A 9,001-nucleotide genomic window follows, 5' to 3' on the forward strand; every position below is an offset into this window, starting at 1 on the left:
TTGTGTATTTCAGCCTTGTAGCCTTGTTTTTCCCCTCTTGTTTTTCCACGTAATTTCTTGGACACTTCCTTGATTTTTCTTTCCTGTTAGTAGAAATATTCGGTATAAATTTCAAGCTATAAAATTGATGCTGATGACTCTCCGTGAAAGTGACGACCCCCCCACGGCCGGCGAGGAGGTGACTTTAAGAGAATTCGCTTATTTCGCATTGTGTTTTGAATTTCTTTTAAATTGTTACTACAGCTCGTCAGAAAGCTGAAAGTTGCGATTTTTGAACGCTTGTTACAGATTGTCCCTATCTATCTGCACTGGAAAAAAAACACATTGGATCTAGAGTCCAGGCTCTTAAAAACATCGACAAGAAAAAGTACTCTTGATTCAATCAGAATCTAGCTTAAATCAAGAACAAAGCCTCTTAATTTAAGCGGATTTCGTTTTGATTCAAGCAAAAATCCGACTGAATCAAGAGTATTTTTTCTTGTCAATTTTTTCAAGAGTCTGGACTCTACATCCAATGTGTTTTTTTTTTTCCCCCGTGTGGATTTAGCAGGTATTGAATACGTAAACTTACTTCCTGGACGACCCTCGTATTTCACCCTTCGAAAGCTACGGGATTTACCGGTGATGAGTTAGGGGGAGGGGAGGGGGTCTCACATCCGACTGAAGTAGGTCAGTTTTGTCTTTCCGGAGAGAAGATGAGTTTAAACTACGTGAAGAGGAATTGCCAAAGATTTAGAATGTTTCAGTAAAACCACGGTTAAGCTTGTAAAAGAGCAGAAGAGGAGCAGAAGGAAGGAGTGTATGAGAATTCATTCACTGCCTTCACTAAAATTGACCGGAATTCCGTTAAGAACCACATCAATCCGACCCTACATATTTGGAACCCTGTACTCATGTTGAGATGACCCGCAAGTCCATCCCTCCCCCTCGCTCCAACTTGTGTTGTGTACGTACAGTCCTCAGTCCCTGGGGCTTCAACAGGCCGCCAGTCTCGGCTAATGTTTTCCCTCTACGTGAGTGCTTTTTAAAGAGAGGATCGTTTGGGGTGCGGTTTTTAGAAGTTTTTAACCCTGATTTTTTGACCCATACCTTTTCTTGAGTTCCCTACAGCTCCAACGACCTTTAAGTATTTTTATTCTTAGCAAATTTTCTCTACCAAACGAACATTGAACTTGAGGCTGGACGATTCGAAACTCTTCCTTTATTCATGCATCCCTGGAAAAAAACACATTGGATTTAGAGTCCAGACTCTTGAAAACATTGACAAGAAAAGGACTCTTGATTCAAGCAGATTTAAGCTTAAATCAAAAGGAAATCCGCTCAAATTAAGAGGCTCGGTTCTCGATTTAAGCTTAAATCTGATTGAATCAAGAGTATTATTTCTTGTCGATGTTTTTAAGAGTCAGGACTCTAGACACAATGTGTTTTTTTTCCAGTGATCAAATACTAGGAGAACACGATGTTATTATTTGAAATGAACCGAACTACTCTGAATTTTCTAAAATTGATTTGTAAACATTTTTTTTTCGTATGTCGTTAACACAGATGCGATCTCAATATAACCAGAAGCTAATCCATCTGACGCACGGAAGCGCAAGTCACTCAGACTCTTAATCCCTCAGCCATCAAAGCTTCTCAATTCCGAGTTCCGCAGAAATTCACGGTTGAAAGGAGAATGACGGCGGCAAGGTATCCTATTCAGTACCAGGGGGCGTCATAAAGCAACAAATATGATTGTTTGTATAACTGTCTTGGTGTTGACAAAAATACGTAACTATTATTCGAGAATTTTATTATTAGTTACTTTAAAGTGCATAATCTGTTGTGGTTATGATAAAGAGAGAAGATTCTAAACGATAATTGGTCAGTTGCGCTAGTAACAATATCTTGGTTTCATGATTTAAGCTTGAAGATTAGTGAAAAAATACTTAAATTCGTCGGAACGCCAATCTTCTGCGTCCAACACTAACGGAGATATCGCTCATCGAAAAACACGGCGTTTGTTGTCGTCCATCGCGGCGCACAGTGGATCGAGTCAATGCGGGTGAGGTCGGACAAAATTTGAAAACTTTAAAAGCTTCTAACTCCGTTCCTACAAAACTTTGAGGTGTTAAAAGTGAACATTTGTTCCATTGGTTTCCTCGTGAAATACTCTTCCAGAAGCACCCCTTAAAATTTAAAATGTGACGAATTAAACATCAAAATTTGCAGTAATGGTTAAAAATTTCATGTCCGACCTCTCTGATTGACTCGATCAGTGGATATTTAGTTACTCGTTAATTGTCCTATTATTTAATTTAAATTTGCAAAAACAGGAAGTAAGTAAGATCGGATATTTCATGTGGGGTGACGAATTATCATTTTGAACTTTTGATTTATCAATTTAAAATATGTTTATTTTAATTTTTAATAAGATTAGTCAGCCCAAAATTTATAGTAAATCTATGTTTATGCTATGTTTATGCTATGTTTATGCACAGTCGTGCGGCGGTTCGGTGGTGCACACCATGGTCCTCTCACCTTAGAGTCATCAATTTGCAATACGCACATTTTTCAACAGTTGCTCGCCTTTCAACACCGATGAACCCAGGGCGGAAGAGACCATGGTATGCACTACCGCGGTAAATGACGTCATACATCTTGTTTATCGTAAGCGATATTTCCGTTAAGAGAGGACAAAAAAAGTTGGCGTTTAAAAGGATCTATTACTATGGTATAAGCTCCGACACTTCCTAAAATTGCTTAATGGTAACGCATAGTTCGTTCTACGGGGCCAATTTTCATTATTTTTGCGGCTGTCGACAGGAAATTGTCCCTACATGAGCCCGCTCCATTCAGATCTTGAAATTAGGACCCAGGTTTCTTGCATTGCGAGGTAAAGTTGCGAATTCTTCCATTTAAACAATGTAAATTTTTATTTTTTGTCACAGTTCGTTCGAGCATTCTACTGGGCCGATTTTCGTGATTTTTGCGACAATCGACAAGTGACAGTCCCTCGATGAGCCAGCTATAAACATATTTTGGAAATAGGACCCAGGTTTTTTAAATAAGAGTAGGGACCAAAGTGTTCAGAAAGGGGGGCAAAATTTTGAAATTTCGGCCACCGAAAAATGGCGGGAATTTCAAATTTAGAGGAAAATTAAACGGAGCGGAACAATTTGAATCTTGGTCTGTTAATAGGGTAAGGTAAGTGAATCAGAGATATGCTCCTTTGCTACACAATATCCAAAAGCGACGAAACGCTCCGTTCCGTTTGTTCCGATTCGTTCCAGTTTTGGCGTGAAGTTTGAGATAAATGCCGATTTTAAAATTCGATTCTTATTGGTACAATCGTTCCCAGCCAGAGAGAGAGATTGGACCAATGAGAGTCGGGTATTAAAATCTTTTCATTTTTTTTTGTCGTTCTTTTGTCAAAGCGCTCTCTGGGGGTTGGGCCGCTTAGCGACCAGGGGGCATAGCCTCCTGGTAATATTATGCTACATCATAAGCTTAAACCATCGAAACACGATTCCGTGACTAGCGCAACGAACTGACCCATAATTGGACGTATCTATCCTAAAAGGAACTTTGTGCAAGTGGAAAGATGGGGTGCATGTGCTCGTGGAAGCTGGATAAGAAACAATATGTTAGGTGGATACAGTTCCTTTTGAGAAAATGGAACAGGTGGATTTTCAGTTGAATGAAAAGGAACTGAGCGCTAACTCGTGAGCTGTGGGCATGTGACAAGAGCCTTGTGGACAGGGCTCATGAGTTAAAGACCGCCTCCCCGATCATCGTTTCTCTCATCGTTGCCGCTGACGTCACTGGCGCTTTAAAATCCCCATTCATTTTTATGGCCCGACCACTAACGAGAACTCCCCATGTTTCCACTTGCACAGAGTTCCATATAACATAAACTCGTCCAATTGGGAACTTCGTTTTCTCCTACTGAAATTATTCCATTAAAAATTTAAATTAGAAAATATTGCGTACTGGTAAATGATCAGTAATTGTGTCAATCCAGAAAATCAAAATAACGTACCTTATGAGAAGCTCGCAGCTATCAATCCTGAAACAGAAGATGGAACGAGAATTATTATTATGCTTTGCAATGAAATGGAGGAGGAGAACGATTGAAGTGAGTTAAGTGACACAGACACTAAAAACGCTTGCGCAGTAATAATCCGTCGCAGGTATTCTTGAAAATTACGTCAAACCTTGAAAAGCGAGTTCAAAGTTGCCTATTATGAGCTTCCACTGAACTTCGCCGAACTAGCTAAGGTAGCTAAGGTGGCATCCTAAACATCCTTGCCGCCGCGATTTCTTGCTCGACTGTGCAACCCTTCTGCCGCGATTTCTTTCTCGACTGTGCAACCCTTCTGCCGCGATTGCAGTCGATGCAGCCGTCATCATCGCACGGCTACCACGAACCATGGATTGCGAGAGAGGAATCGCCTCGTGAAAAAGAGATCGCAGAGGTAACGGATACTTTCGGTTGCCATTGGTTCGCATCCATTGGTTCCATTTTTTCAGCTATTCGTCATTTTTCTCCAATTTTGTGATCGCAAATCTGTTGTCAGGAGACTAAAGCACTCACTTAACAATTTTAAGAAAGAAATTTAACGTAATAAAAAAAAAATTGAAAATCTGGAAATTCCACAGAAAAATATTCACAATTTTTCTAGAAAATTCACGTTTTATCAGCTGCAATTCGGAAAATTACACATTTAGATAAGTCCATTTATTGAGCACGGAAGAGTTGAGTCTCTATCATGCGCACTGATTCAGATCAGAGGTAAAGCACGGCTTTTCTACGTAGGATATACCGACGTGAAAACGTATTTTTTCAGGACGCATGTTTGGTCAATAGGTCGGGAGATCAAACCTCATGAGGCTTTGTCTCCACGGGCCGTTTCACAGAATTTGTCTCAGGGAAAAATCTCTCTTGCGCAGTCGGGAAAAATAATGAATTAATGAATATTTTAATGAATATTTTTCCAGTACCAAGTATGGCCCTTGTACTGTACCCATAAGATCAACTGATAGAGGTCCACTTGTAATAATGATAATCCACTTTCACTTCTTCTCCCTCTATCAGTTGATCTTATGGGTACAGTACAAGGACCATACTTGGTACTGGAAAAAATATTCATAAATTCATTATTTTTCCCGACTGCGCAAGAGAGATTTTTCCCTGAGACAAATTCTGTGAAACGGCCCGTGGAGACAAAGCCTCATGAGGTTTGATCTCCCGACCTACTGACCAAACATGCGTCCTGAAAAAATACGTTTTCACGTCGGTATATCCTACGTAGAAAAGCCGTGCTTTACCTCTGATCTGAATCAGTGCGCATGATAGAGACTCAACTCTTCCGTGCTCAGTAAATGGACTTATCTAAATGTGTAATTTTCCGAATTGCAGCTGATAAAACGTGAATTTTCTAGAAAAATTGTGAATATTTTTCTGTGAAATTTCCAGGGACCTTCCTTGCACTTGAAGAATCGTACCAGAAAATTTCAAGGAAAAATATTTTTTGAACGTGAAAGTTGATTGCATTACATTTTCTCGAAAACAAATACTTGTCCTGGGGGAATGAGAGCACCAAAGTATCATGGCGCAACATTAATCTTTATAGACGACCTTCTTCATTAACACGGCACCACTGTGTCGAGAAAATTTAGAAATGAAATTCTTTAACTTTATCGTATTTCCTCTGTCCTATTGTAAGTCATTGTCCTAACTTTCGAGGCGACACATAGAATGACAAATAATATTTTAATGGCTGAAGTCGAAAAACGCGTACGGCCAGTTGCGACTTTACAAGTCTCCACAACTTTTCTACAACTGAATGCTTTCACCTTCTGACCCTATGACTGATCGCCACAGGCATGGATTGAAAAGTCATTGACCCTTAAAAGTACGAAGGTATTGTCCTGATACGATAACATATCGACGGTGAAACTACCAAACCACGTATCTCGGTTTGCGACGTCGCAGACTTCCTGTCATACTTTATTTTTTAAATGAAAAACTACTTAACATCCAGTCTTGAAAGTTTCTGTGATTTTTCCTCTTTGTGCGGAGAAAATTCCGTGAAAATTTCAAGGAATGATATTGATTTGGTCTACTTCAAAAAAATAAAATGTGAGCGTAGATTTTTAAACACCGCAAACGAGATACGTGGTTTGGTAGTTTCACCGTCGATATTCCGGGATTCGCCCGAAGTGAAGTGCTATATACCATTTGTGCCTTGTAAATATTGCCAACGATGTTTTTACGCAGTTGTCTACTTTTCTTACTCAGCGATTAAGTCTCCAAACGCACCGTCGCTCCTTTGCCGCGGGGGCGCACCTCAATTGGACGTATTTATGCTAAAAAGAACTATGTGCATAGGGTTTACGTGCAACATTGTTCCTTTTAGCATAAATACGTCCAATTGGCCTTGAGCCCGGATAGAATAGATTTATACGTCAAACAGAACTCATGTGGAAATTGAGAGGGGTAAGTCAGAGGAGCGACGATATACACGTTCGAAAAAGCGTTAGTGCTGAACGATTATGCCGATTTGCGCATAGTTGCGTGCTCCTGGATCTACGAATGTTGTTACCAAAATCTTTGTAGCTTCTAAAGAAGTGAAGCTAACGCCTGAAAATTGGACTTGTGTGTTACCTTTCAACTTAGCATGATACACTCAGCACTTAATTTGAAAGAAAAAAACACTAATAAGAAGTGGCCCGAACTGTACGTAACAAGGTGGAGAAATGTTGCTGGGTCCACACCATTTCGTGGGGAAATCAAAGCCAAGAAAATCCAAAAATTATGATTAGATTCGAAAATAATTTTATTTTACTCAGTTTCCTACTGGTACTCATTAGAGTTATAAAAAATTACTTTTGACTCTAATTATAATTTGTGGAACTCCTTGGCTTTGATTTCCCCGAGTAATGGTGTGGACCCAGCACCATTTTTCCACCTTGTTACACTTAATTTGATGCACTTCAATTTGACATATAGATCAGCTGCATATCACCACAATCTCTAAAAGTTCCTTCATTAGGTCGGGTATGCAATCTCGTCATCAAATAGTTAAAATAAATGTATCGAGATTATAGCAGACTTCCGACCAAGGTCAAAGGGACAAGCTATGAGGCGCCCTTACTTCAATTACTCAGCCGCCGATCATCGCAATCATTCAAGGCTCCTCCCTCCACTTCATAAAGTATCCTCAATATATTCATTCAAAAAAATTTCCCCCGCGAATTTCTTGCGATTCCTAAATCACATTTAAGTACACACAATTTCTACATCATTGTTGCGAAAAAAATGCGATTTTTACATCGACGTGAGCATGATAATCATAGACGTCGGTAATCTAAACTCGGAGAAAGCCTAAGATTCTCCTTCAATTTCGGCTGATACCGCATACCTACTCCGGAGTTTAAATAGTTGCTCACTTCCAGGGTGTCTAAGTAAACAGGCTTGTCAAAAGCAGTTACTGTACTTCCAGTGCATTCCCAAGAAATCCAGTACCTCCTGAAAAAGTATTCAGTATTTTTTCAGTTGGCACCTCCATTTGACGAAAGCCTTGCTCGAATTGCGCCAAAATGACACATAAAACTTCGTTAATGCACACTGGAAAAAACTTGCGGGATATGTGGACATACCGTCCGCGTTCTGGGCTCATAGACCGAAAGTTCCGGGTGCTGGAGCCGTAGCTTCAATAGCTCCTGGTGCTAACCCTGGAACTTTCGGTCTCTGAGCCCGGGACGCGAACGGTATGTCTACATAGCCCGTAAGCACGGCTTCCACGGCCGGAGTTTTTGGTCAGTGATGGCTTGAGGAACTGTGCAGTCTAAAATCTTGCAGGCAGATACTACTCTAAGAATCAACGCGCAGGGTATTGCATACTTTCCAAGTTTTTAATAAAAAACACACGTGGCATGAAGGGAAAAGTTCCGGACCTATTCTTGCGGAATTTCCTCACTTCTTCAGTACTTCCGGAACGCCCTTAAAAAATCCGGACCAATGGACACACCCGCCTGCTCACTGGGCGATAGCCCTGAAATGGTGCTATGTTTCCTCTGGCCGAATTTGCGGGAATCTTACGACCAACGCGATTAGGAAGAACTCGCTTAATCGAACGAGCCATTAGGAAAAGTTGGACATAGACTGAAATCTCGAATATTTTGATGTTAATTCCGTCCATTAGAAGGACGTTATTCTATCTCCTATTAGATTTTTACTCTATCAGATGTGATTTTTTTTGGGTGTTCCACCCAAAAAAAATCTGTTTCAGTGTTGAATAGCATGGTAGACGATCAAAAGTGGCGAATTTCGATTCAGGCCTCCCCTTCCATAGAGGTGATCGGAGGGTTGTGAGGATTCGCACCTTCACTGCCACATGATCACACCACACACTGATGCCAGATTTCAGATGCGTACCTGCGTCATTTTGCTTAAAGCGGGGAGGGGGCGAGGGCCCCCTTACTACCGGGAGGTCTCTCTCGGAAATTTGTTAAAGTTTTAAATCTATTGGAACGGGTTTCGGGGCTTCCGTGACGCAGAATATATGCGGAAAAATTACGTTTATTTTTTTCCTTTTAGCATACGGTACTTCTGAACTGTCGCATTCAACACATCTAAAAATATTTGAATTTTCAACTCTATTCGAACTGGTTTTGAGGTCTCCATGATAAAAACTTCAACAGAATGAACACGGTGTTTTTACAACACAAGTGGAACGCCAATATTTCCCCTCATTTCCGCGTGATACCACATCACGTACCTACTCCGCGGAGTCCGAAAGGAGGAGTTTCCTTCAAAGCGGCGTGATACCACATCACATACTAACGCCGCTGTACCAGTAATTCTGCGCTTAATTTCAGAATGGGTCGCTTGCACGCAAGAGATACAGCCAACTCTTTGTAAGAGTAAACTCAGTCGAAAATCAAGTTAGGCACATCAAAAAAGTCTGAAATCTGCGTGTACGTAGTTTGTAACACGCTATTTCAAGTTTCCCGC

This window comes from Bemisia tabaci, chromosome 1 (genome assembly GCF_918797505.1).
Source record: "Bemisia tabaci chromosome 1, PGI_BMITA_v3".
Lineage (NCBI taxonomy): Eukaryota > Metazoa > Arthropoda > Insecta > Hemiptera > Aleyrodidae > Bemisia > Bemisia tabaci.